The sequence below is a fragment of the Myodes glareolus genome, chromosome 5, assembly GCF_982192425.1.
Source record: "Myodes glareolus chromosome 5, mMyoGla1.1, whole genome shotgun sequence".
Classification (NCBI taxonomy): Eukaryota; Metazoa; Chordata; class Mammalia; order Rodentia; family Cricetidae; genus Myodes; species Myodes glareolus.
In genome coordinates, this window is record NC_142030.1 from 102,744,701 (window position 1) to 102,757,345 (window position 12,645).

General features: G+C 43.3%; 1 long non-coding RNA gene across 1 annotated transcript in view; it reads right to left on the reverse strand.

The window, feature by feature from the left end:
- Positions 1-6,642: 6,642 nt before the first annotated feature.
- LOC146895009 (uncharacterized) overlaps positions 6,643-12,645 on the reverse strand; it is a 50,666-nt gene continuing 44,663 nt past the window's right edge. Inside the window, exons 2-3 of the long non-coding RNA XR_015001172.2 lie at positions 10,002-10,222; positions 6,643-6,782 (exon numbers count right to left, since the gene is read on the reverse strand). This is a non-coding gene — a long non-coding RNA (uncharacterized LOC146895009). The remainder of the gene's footprint in view (positions 6,783-10,001; positions 10,223-12,645) is intronic.

Genomic DNA, 12,645 nt, shown 5'->3' on the forward strand with positions numbered 1-12,645 from the left:
AATTGAACCCCTGGTGGAACTCCTCAGGTGTGAGGTGGACTCCTGGTGTAACTTCTCAGGTATGAAGTGGAACCCTGGTATAACTCCTCAGGTATGAAGTAGACCCTGGTGTAACTCCTCAAGTGTGAAGTGGACCCTTGGTGTAACTCCTCAGATATGATGTTGACCTCTGGTGGAACTCCTCAGATGTGAAGTGAACCCCTGGTGTAACTCCTCAGGTGTGAGGTGTACTCCTGGTGTAACTCCTCAGGTATGAAGTAGACCCCTGGTGTAACTTCTCAGGTGTGAAGTGAACCCCTGGTGGAACTCCTCAGGTGTGAAGTTGACCTCTGGTATAACTGCTCAGGTACAGTCTACCTTCTTTTCTTTTTTTTTTTTTTGGATAAACTTTGTGTTTGCATGTTATGCTTACAAATATGTCCATGTACCGCATGAGTGTTTGGTGCCTGCAGAGATCAGAAGTGGGCATCAAATCCCCTAGAACTGGAGTTTGAATGATTGTGAGCATCCACATGGGTTATGGAATCAAAGCTAGGTCCTCCATGGGAATTACAACTGCTCTTAACCATTGAATCATCCTCATTATCCAAGACAGGGTTTCTCACTGGCTTAGAGTTCATCAGTCTGTCTACGCTGGCCAGCCAATATGCCTCAGGGACCTGTTTGTCTCCTCCTCAGTACAACATGCCTAGCTTTTTTAAGATGCAGGTTTGAGAGATCAAGCTAAAATATGTGCAGCAAGCACTTTGCCAACTGAGCTATCTCCTGCTCTCTGACAACTGAGCTCTCTCCTGCTCTCTGCCAGCTGAACTATCTCCTCCTCTCTGCCAGCTGAGCTATCTCCTGCTCTCCTCCAACTGAGCTATCTCCTGCTCTCTACCAACTGAGCTATCTCCTGCTCTCTACCAACTGAGCTATCTCCTGCTCTCTGCCAGCTGAACTATCTCCTGCTCTCTGCCAGCTGAACTATCTCCTGCTCTCTGCCAGCTGAGCTATCTCCTGCTCTCTGCCAACTGAGCTGTCTCCTGCTCTCTGCCAGCTGAGCTATCTCCTGCTCTCTGCCAGCTGAACTATCTCCTGCTCTCTGCCAGCTGAGCTATCTCCTGCTCTCTGCTAACTGAGCTATCTCCTGCTCTCTGCCAACTGAGCTATCTCCTGCTCTCTGCCAGCTGAGCTATCTCCTGTTCTCTGCCAGCTGAGCTGTCTCCTGTTCTCTGTCAACTGAGCTGTCTCCTGCTCTCTGCCAGCTGAGCTATCTCCTGCTCTCTGCCAGCTGAGCTATCTCCTGCTCTCTGCCAACTGAGCTGTCTCCTGTTCTCTGCCAGCTGAGCTATCTCCTGCTCTCTGTCAGCTGAGCTAACACCTGCTCTCTTCCACTTCTTTTTAAAAAACATTCTTCTATTTATGCTATAGGACAATGGTCTTTTATTATGTCACTTGCATTATTTTTAATAAAATACTGATTGGCATAGTAGCTCAGGCTTCTTATTAACTAATTCTTACATCCTACATATTAACCCATTATTCTTGTCTGTATCAGCCACGTGGCTTGGTACCTTCCATCAGCGAGGCATTCTCATCTTGCTTCCTCTCTGTCTGGGTGATGACTGCAGACTGACCTTTCCTCTTCCCAGAATTCTCCTGTTCTCATCACCCCACCTATACTTCCTGCCTGACTACTGGTCAATTGGCGTTTTATTTAAAATAATACAACTGACAAGATAAAAGACCATTGTCCTGCTGCATATTTACTTTATATCCCAGCCACAACACACCCTGCATCCTCCCCTCACTGTCCCTGCCTACCACCTACATCTCACCCCCAATCCCCTCCTCTCCTGACTTCATCTAGGAAAGGACAGGTCTCCCATGGAGATCAACAAAATATGACTTATCAAGTTGCAGTAAGACTAAGCACCTCCTCATGTACTCAGGCTAGGCAGAATGACCCAGTATGAGGAGTAGGGTCCCAAAAGCCAGAAAAGAGTCAGGGACTGCCCCTGTTCCCACTGTTAGGAGACAAGAGGACCAAGATACATAACTATAACACGTATGCAGAGTGCCTAGGTCAGTCCCACACAGGCTCCCTGGTTATCAGTTGGGACTCTATTGGAGGACTGAGAGGGAAAGGGTGCTGAGAACTGCTGGGGGAGTGGGGTTGGGGTCAGGTGAAATCCTGCCACAGGGGAATCTCCCAGAAGTCTATGGGGCGGAACCCAGCTTAGACTCCTAGCTATAATGGATAAGTAGCCATAGCTGGTCATCTCCTGTGACCAGATTGGTGCCTGGCCCAATTGTCATCAGAGAGGCACCACTGAGCAACTGATGGAGGCATATGCAGACTTGCGACTCTTCAGCTTCTTAATGAAAGTACTTGAGTTAGTGTTTCGCAACTGCTCTTCTTAGGGGGAGCTCATTAAGACACTGGTGTTTACAGAGAGGTAAAACAACATGATTTTCTAAGCCTTGGAATCTAAGGGGAAGTGGACCATCTTATCCTGCAAGGAAGTTCCTTAAGCTCGGGAAGCAAATAACTCAAAATAGCTTCAGGAAGTCCCTGAAACTGATCAGACTCACTCCTCCACAAGCATATGTAAGCCGCAAGGACTGCTGATAATCACTCATAGACAAGCTTAGATGCCTAGAAGATGCTCAGACCAATGGAGACATCTGAAGAAGAAGAGACTAGCAGAGCTGCTTGGAAGATGGAAGAAGAAACTGAGATGCCTGGAAGAGGCTCAGACAAATTGGTCTACCTTCAAACAACTCTCCCTAGGCAGCTGATGTCCAGTTAGTTGAACTGTCATAGGTTATGTGCAGTACATTCCAGGTTTCCCAGTTTCCAATATTGTGAACATTCAGTCAAGCCTTAGCATCTTTGGGAGGGGATATAGTATGCAGACTAAAGAGGCTATGGGAGAAAGAGGACTCCATATATGTGCCTATGAATATGTCATGTATGAATTCATAATACATTATGGGAGAAGACTTTGCAGGGTGTCTGCTTAGGGGACACCCACACCACCATCAATGACTACCCACCCATGCTCTGTGAGTAACCCCAGTAAACCCATTGGATTCCTCACTGGAATGAAACTTGGGTTTGTCATTTGGAACCTTATAAGGAGGAGGGTAGACACTGCCTCATTCCTCCACAGAGAAAATTCATCAAATGGGCATAAACAAAAAGCACAAGGCAGTGTATATAGGTGTTGCATAGTAACTATTGATATCACTTCATCCTAGTCACAATGCAGTCAACAAGACAAGCAGAATTTGAAGCACATGAGAGATTGATGCTCCTGAAAATGAAATAGTGCACACATGGCTCCAACAAGTAACCAAGAGAGCAAAGCAGAAAAAGCAGCTCCCAAGTGGAAAGATAAGACATATTTATAGCTACTGTCTCAGTCTTGATTAACTTGGTTTTTTTTTTTTGCTTTTTCCATTATCCATTTAGGGGGTGCATGGGTGTATTCATGTTTGTTTGTGTTTGAGTTAACATAGGTGTGTGTGTGTGTGTGTGTGTGTGTGAGAGAGAGAGAGAGAGAGAGAGAGAGAGAGAGAGAGCGAGCTCAATCAATCATCCTTAATTGTTCTTTCCCTTTATTGATTGAGGCAGATCTGTCAATCAAACCAAGAACTCCAAATACAGCTAACCTTGCTGGCCAGCGTGCTCTGGGGATTCCCAGTCTTTACCTTCCAAGATTGGAATAAAGGTAGGCCACCATATTCACTCAGCATTTATGTGGATTCTGGGGATTGAACTCAGGTCCTCATACTTGCAAAACCAGGACCTTCCTTATTGAGCCATCTTGTCAGATTGCAAACAAATCTGTGTATATAAGATCTGGTTTGTATACCATCAGTTTAAGAGCTCTGATTTCATGATCTGGGAGAATTTAAATGGAACTGCATTCTACAATAAAAAAAATAGACCCTTTGAAACAGTTCTGATTGGCTACATTGTTCACATCTGCTCAGTTAGTTCTCATTCCACTTTATCCTAAACTTCCTTAGACTCCACATGGAAATGGAAAGGAAAGAGAGCCGTTTAATGCCCTTCCTTCTTAGGATGGGGCAGAAGTGGCCACTGCACCAGGTGTTTCTGGCAGCCATGAAAGACTAAAATCCTTTGAGATGCTATCCTTCATATTTACATCAACGTTACCAGTAATGGCAGTACTTTAGAGACAACTTGAGAGTTTTTGTAAAACTTATTTCCCCTAGAATTCCCTAGGACCAATTTAATGAGACTATCTTGGTATATACATATCAGATTGCTATTATAGAAATTCCTCTGTTGGTACAAATTCCTAGCAAAGGTAAAAATGACTACAATTATAACAATGATGATGATAATGACAATGATGATGGTGGTGGTGGTGGTGGTGATATGTTATTACTGGTGGGTAGAATTAAGTGAATTATGGGGTGACTTTGAACCTAGCAAGTCTGGTAAGATGAGTCTGAGGATCTCTAGATCCTCAGAACACCAAAGCACATAGAAGACAAGAGACTAGGAGAGAGAGGCAAGATACTAGGACCAGGTAGAGCATGAAGGGCTCATAGGAACACTGGATTACTCATTTATACTCACACTTAAGTTAGTTCCCTTCTCTCTTAGGAAGCACTATCTTCCAGACTAAAGGAGAAATCTTCTATTTACCTACTCCCAATCACATGGAAAACTGGAATCTTCAAGTAGCACCATTATAGAGAAATCTAAATGTGACCAATACTTCAAGTTCAAATTTATAGGAGCAAGAAACATAAGATGGCCAAGCAACACCGCTATCTCCAAATAAAATAGAAAGGACTGGAAAGTGAAAGTGTAAGTCAGTAGTAAAGCCGACATGCACAAGAGCCCAGATCCAGGCTCCATACTGCCCCTAAAGAAAAGAACAAACAATGCATGATCTCACTCATATTTGAAAACAATGACAGAAGCAGAAAATAGAACAGTAATTGTCAGGAACTGCAGGAATGTGGGGGGTATCATTTTTTTTAAAAAAAGTTACAAGTATACAGAGTAAGTAAACCCGAGAAATCTAGCATGCATGTGACCATGGTAACAAATACAATACTTCAGGCTTGATATTTACCAATAATGCAGCTCTAAGGAGAGGGAGAAAGAGAGTGATAAAGACAGACAGACAGACAGAGAGGAAAAGGAGGAGGAGGAGAAGGAGAAGGAGAAGGAGAAGGAGAAGGAGAAAGAGGAGAAAAAGAAAGAGGGAGAAAAGAAAAGGGGGAAATAAGAGAGGAAATTATCAACCATGAGTTATAGGCATGTTAATTAACTTGATTGCAGTAATCATTTTAGAATGTACACAAAAGATAAAGTTGTATGCTTTAAATACGTACATAATTTTTACTTGACAGTTATGCTCATTAAGCTGGGGGGGTGGTGATGTGGCCCCACCTGGTAGGAAAGTGAGGCCTGGCTTCTGAGACAATGCAGAACTCAGCAGCAAAGCAAAGATGGGGCTTCCTGGGCAGTGGCATCTCCAGTTCAGAGCCCTGGTGCGTTCAAATGAACTAAGGGGTTGAATCTTCCAGCAAAACATGAGTCAAAATATTACACAGGTGTTGTCAAGGGATCAGAAGGAAGAAGGAGAGAAAAGGGAAGGAAGGAAAGAGGGAGGGAGGGCAGGAGGAAAGGAGAAAGGGAAGAAGGGAGGAAGGGAGGAGTGGAAAAGGGGAAAGAAGCTTAACATTCCCACATGTCCTACAGCCAGAGAACACCATTGTCCTTTGAGGAATTTGCTCTGTATCAATTTTTTTTTAAAGGAGCCACAGCTCTTAATGTGGGCCAGACTGAGAGACAATATTAAACCTGTTTGTTCGGATATTCCCAACTGGGAGCTCTTTGCTTTTATAATAAACAAAGGCCATTTCAAAGTTCCAAGCTCTTCCATTCTGCCGTATTTCGCATTCCAAATCTCTAAAGCACCCACCTGACCGTGCAGGCTGGTTCATGAAGATGTAGGTGATTAACAGATAAACAGGGACCAGCCAACAACTACCAGGTTACCTCAGGAGACAGGGCGGAAGTCAGAGATAAGCCTTGACTTCATGGTCAAGGGAATTAATTCCTAGGGAAGCAGAGCCTCGTATGAGGAACCAGAAGCCATGGTTGGCACTGAGGCATTGGGGATTCTAGATAAGGGAACAAGTGGCCCTGGGGTCCACTCAGGAAATGGGAACACGGGTGTGACCACGGACAATGCATCTCTGAAGTGCCAGGTTTCATTTGCTGTGAGAACAGGTTCCATGCAATTCAAAGTCCTTGAAGAGGACTAGAGAGGTGAGTCTGAGGACACTGAGAACCTGAGCTTCAGTCTCCAGCACCCACCTAAAAGTATGGGTCAAGGTTATACACAGGAGCCTGTAACCGCAGGGACAGAAACAGGATGGTTCTGGGCTTGTTAGGTGCTGACCTAGCTCCAGTCTCAGTGAAGACTGAGATAACAAGGAAGGGAAGAACAGAGCAGGAGCCGAGATACTTTCCTGTGAGTCCATGAACATGTACAAACATATACTTAGAGACAGACAGACAGACAGAGATCAAGAGACAGACAGAGTAGCCCTTGCTGAAGGCACCAATGACCAACAGTCCTTAATAAAAACAAAGAAAACTTTCTTTTGAAAATCTTTATTAAATCAAAGAAGCTTGGGTCCGCGGCTGTGATTTATTGCACTGGGAAGCTCCAGAACAACCAAACGGCACATTTTCTTTCACTGCTGGCGAGTAATTAGCCTCTGTACTGCTAAAGGGCCTGTCAGCAGCCCTGTCAAGAAAAAAAGAAAAGTTAGCTACTTCGAAGCACTGGGCCCTCGGCGTTACTCATCATCTCCCCGGCGCCGGAAGGCATCGTTCTTTCCGTCTCTACAGCTTCTTCCTAAGGAAGGCAGAACAGAGAGGCAACAGCAGGGTCATCACCGCAAGCAAGCCGGGAACTGACGTGTTAGGGAAAGAAAAGAAAGGGCAGCCCCCACCAAGGGCCAAACACTACAGAATGATCACGGTCATGTGTGCCGTCAATCACCTCCGTCGGCCCTTGCAGCCACAACGAAAGGTTAGCTCCAGTTTACAGGGGTAGAGAAACATAAATTTGCAGAGATTCAATAACTCACCCAAGCCAGGCCGGCCTGGGACCAGGACTGAATCCAGCTCTGCCAGCCCCCCACAGTCCAACAAGTGCCATCACAGGTTATTCAGGCGGGTATGGAAGCATGAGGTTGGCAAGGTGTGTGGCGCCATGCCATGGGAGAGCAGATGTACTATGAATGTAATTCTCTTCCACTCTCTCCAGTGACCACATCATTTTTTTCTATTATCGCATGGGCACATATTTAATGCACAAGTTTGTGGTATTAAATGGGTTATGTAAAAAATAAAATGCTAAAGGACAGACCACTGGTATTACCAGTGCTCAGAAATAACCACAGTGTTGAGGTTCATCTATTTTCTTCAGACTAATGCACTAATATTCCCATAAGAAGCAAATAAGGAATGCTGGGGAGGATTCAAGGAAAGGAAAACCTTTCTACACTGATGGGGATGTAAATTAACTCACTTACTACGGAAATCAGTATAGAGGTTCTTCAGATAAGTAAACCGGAACTACCAAAGGACCGTTTATACCTTGTGATGGGAAGAGAGTCTCAGTGGAAAATTGTTTAGGTCCCGTTGTCTCTGGAGTGTCTGGGGGAATTATCCTAATTCAAGTAGTTGAGGTAGGAAGACCCAGCCACTGTGGGTGGTCCATTTTCTAGACAGAGGATCCTAAACTTGACAAATGGAGAAGGCAACTTGAGTCTGTGAGTACACAATGCATTGTGTTCAGCTCTTGACTTTGGATATAGCAATACCAGTTGCTCCATGTTCCTGCCTTGACTCTAAATTTTCTTTAGGTACCCATAAGATTATCAGTGCCCCCAACCAGCTGGAAGTAGCCTGAAATACTACACCCACATTCCCAAAAAAATGGACTATGGATATTTTCCTTAGTTTTTTTTTTAAAAAAAGAGGGGGAAGTGGTGTGGGAGAATTATCTGTAATCTGTCAATCATGTTTTAATAAAATGCTGATTGGCCAGGCAGGAAGTGTAGGTGGGTTAACCAGACAGGAAGTAGAGGCAGAGCGAGGAGAACAGGAGAAGGCTAGGAGAGAGGAAGCGCATTCTTCCATTCCTGCCCAGATCACCAAAGAAGCCACATGTGAGCTGCCCAGCTAGAAAAGGTACTGAGCCATGTGGCTAACGTAGATAATGGAGTAATATGTGTTATAAGAGCTAATAAGTAGCCAGAGCTAAAGGCCAATCAGTTAATAACCTTATGGAGTCCTGTGTGTGATTTTCTTTGGGACTTTCCGGTTGTGGGGTACCGGGCGGGACAGAAACCCCAACAAGCCGGCCCTCATGTTACAGTGAGTACGCAATGCATTGCGTTCAGCTCTTGACTTTGGATTTGGCAATACCAGTTGCTCCAAGTTCCTGCCTTGACTTCCGTACGATGTGGATGGTGACCTGGAAACATGAGCCAAATAAGTTGCTTTTGACAGATTCTTTTATCGGAGCCATGAGAAATGAAATGAAGAAGTATCAGGAAAGGCCCTAAGTCAACATGCCACAGAGAAGCCTGCACTTCAGTGTTTATTGCTGAACTATTGACAGCAGCTAAGTCAGCGACCTAGGTGTCTATCATTTTTAATGTGTTATAAGTACACAATAGAGTTTTTAGTCAGTTATGATAATAATGAAATGCTGTGGATACAATTGGATACAAAATGGATACAACTGAAAATTGTCATATTAAGTGAAATAAGACCAACTCAGAAAGAGAAATGCTGTGTGCTTTAATCTCTCATTTATGAATCCTAGACTTTTGTAGATACATTAAATAGGTACATATCTATCTATGTCATATGTTATAAATATGATACATATGACTAATAGGAGTGAGATGTGCAGAAGGAATACAAAAGGAAGTATGGGGCTGGATATGATCAAAATGCACAATATACTTAAATTGTCTTTATGAAACCCAACAATGTGTACAATGAATATACACCAATAAGACAAGAAATGATTGGTATTTGAGGTGACAGGTCTGCTAACTAGTATGATTTGATCATTCCATAATATGTATCTGTATCAAAATGCTGCACTGTGCTTTAAAAATGCACACCAGTATTTCCTATCAACTAATTTTTAAAAAAATAAATTGAGTAAATATTAAAAACTGGAGTCAGACACTGAAATACACCTTTTACAAAATGGAACAATCTATTAAGACTGTTCTGATATGTGTTTGCACGTCCTCTGAAGTGGATGAAAGTAGGTGTGCCATGATGTCAGCTTGTCATTTTTCTTCTTTACAACCTGTGACAAGGTTGAAGAGATGCCTCAGAGAAGAGCGTTTTTGCTACTAAAACTTGAAGACCCACATTTGGAGTCACAGCACCCACATAAAAGGTTGAATGTAGAGGCCTATGCCTGAAATTCCAGTGCTTGGGAAGAGAAGATGGCTAAGTAGAAGGTCTTGAGACTTTATCTCAAATAACTAAGGTGCAAAGTGACTGAGGAAGACATCCAGTGTTGACCTCTATCCTCCACATACAAATGCATGCCTGTCCACATGCATGTGTACATGCACACATAAACATATATACACACATATACCATATGTGCATCCAAACACATCTGTAATAAATGCTCTTACACATAAAAAATAATATGCATGTATATTGAATACATCAGTGATTCACACATGCCCAGTCACATCTCCACCTCATCTGGCAACACTTTTTTTTTAACATTTTTGGATGGTAAAGCAATGCTCCTACCACCCAGTGGGCAATGACCAGGGATGTAGCTTGGTATTTCATGTACACAGGACAACTCCTTACCCAGCAAGGAGTTCCACCATGAAAACGTAAGTAACACATGACACCAAAGGTATGGCAACATTAAAGGCAAGGGGCACATACTTACAATGCTTGTTATTCCTCAAGATCATGCATGTTTTCGGTTAGATTCATAGTCTTCCTCCTTTGTTCCCCAATGCAGAACTTTCTCTTGTCATTTAACTGGAAGTCATTGCCCAGAGAGAACCAATAGCTAGTTTCTGGTTGGAAACCATAAATCCTTATTCCCTTTGCCTTCTCCAGAAACCAGGCTTCCATTTTTCAGATCGCTGCTCTCCCAGCTCTACCCTAATAGATTAAAAACAATTTCCAAGGCCAGAAAGATGAATCAGTTGATAAAGTGTTTACCTTACAAGCAGCAATACCTGAGTTCACGTCTCTCAAACCCACCTAAAAAGTACAGCGTAGTGACACACACCAGTAATTCCAGCATCTGGGAGATGGGAAGTCTAGAAAGGGAGGTACCTGGAAGCTCATTGATTCACTAGCTTAATCTGAATGGGGATGCTCCTGGCTAGAGAGATGTAGTCTCAAACAAAAGGTGTAAGGCTGTCCTCACACACATCTGGACTCGGCACACAAACACAAGCATATATATTGAGTGGCTCATATCCACCTATAACTCCAGTTCCAGGGAATCTGATGTCTTCTAATGGCCTCTGAGGGCACCAGACACACATGGGACAAGAACACACACATACACGTAATTAAAAATAAAAATAAATACTTTTTAAAGGGGACATGAAGTGGGCACAGAGGGTGACCTGGGGGAGTTGGAGGTGGGCAAATGGGTAGCATGATATTTCATTATGGACATACATGAAATTCTCAAATAATTTTTTAGATCTACACAGTGAGGCATTGTGAACGACACTAAACGTCAAGTCACAGTCCAGAACAGGCATTGGGAATTCTTGAAAACAAAGTACTAAAAAAGACACTACAAATTAATTTTAAAAAAAGATAAATAACCCAAGAGAAAAAACATAGACAAAAGCTATAAAAACACACCACACAAAGGAGAGAACCCAGAGGACCAATAAACATAAAAGACTGTCAATTTTATGAATAGTCAAGAAGACACAGACAAACCACCAGTGAAATGTCATTTCACATCCACCCAGCTGGCAATGAACCTGAAAACAGACAAGACTCAGTGCCAGTGGGGATCCAGAGATCTGGAAGCTGCATTCTCTGCCAGTCTGCAGGGCACTCAAGCATTGCCTCGTGGAGAAAAGTTTGACAGCAGTTGGTAGAAGAGAAATATCCACCTGCAGGTGTCTGTCCTAACATCCCTCACACAAGGACATGGGAGACTCCATGGGAAGATTAGCAGTGTCAGCAGTTATGAGAACTTTCTAACAGCTATCAGTGCAAGTCCCTGACAGTCATAAACTGATGACACATTCTTGCAACGGAAGACCCCAGGGCAGTTCAAATGACCGAAGAGACACAGCAGGCACCAGAGTGCACAGAAACAGAAACAGACAAGCAAACAAAAGATAAGATTGTGATGGTTAAAACTGACTGTCAAGTTGACAGGACTTGGGTGACCGAAGAGACAAGTCTTACTTTAACTACCAACTTGACACAGCTCAGGGTCAGCTGAGAAAGAGTTCTCAATTGAGAGCTCACCCAGATTAGACTGACCTGTGGGCATGTCTTGGGGATTGTCTAGACTGGTTAGTTCAGATGGGAAGAGTCACTTTAACTTCCCTCCCTGGGCTGGCATTCTGGGCCAAATGAAGAGGGAAGACTGAGAGCTGAGCACCAGCGTTCATCTCTCTCTACTTCCTGACTGTGGGTGCCATGTGAGCAGCTGCCTTGTGCTCCTGCCACCGCGCCTTCCCCACCACCGTCAACTGTACTCACAAACTGTGAGCCAGAATACGCTCTTCTTCCTCAAGCTGTCCCTTGTCAGACATTTGGTCACAGCAATGAGAAATCCTAATTCAATGGGGTTGAAGGAAAGGAAAGTTATACCATGATGATAAGAGTATACATTATATATAGCACAAATTGTAATATATGTGTACATTACAGTTACCTGTAGCAAGTATATAAATGTTGGCTTATACTTATGTAAACATTAATCAAAACTTAATTTTAACCTTTATTCAATATAAACAAAATTTATATACTTAACAAATGCAAACCTTATTATTCTAACTCTAAGGTTTAACTCACATGTGATGATGTTTCAAGTTTGTATTTCATGTGTATATTGTCATACTCAACAGTAACAAGATATTACAGTACTTGCCTCTGAGAGAAGGTTGGAACTAGGAAGCACACAAAAATAACTCTGTCTTGTTTCTTTAAAAACATCTTTTGAGATAATGCCTCAGGTAGCCCAGGATAGCTTTGGACTTCTGATCCTCCTGCCTCTACCTCCACAGTTCTAGGGTTACATATGCATGCTACCATACTCATGTGTGTATTTGTGCAGGTGTATTGAGGCAGTGCACATGTGTGTTTTCGCAGGTGTGTTGGGTGGTGCACATGTGTGTTTGTGCAGATGTATTGGGTCAGTGCACATGTGTGTTTGTGCAGATGTATTGGGTCAGTGCACATGTGTGTTTGTGCAGATGTTCTGGGTCAGTGCACATGTGTGTTTGTGCAGATGTTCTGGGTCAGTGCACATGTGTGTTTCTTCAGGTGTGTTGGTCAGTGCACATATGTGATTGTGCAGGTGTGTTGGTATGGTGCAC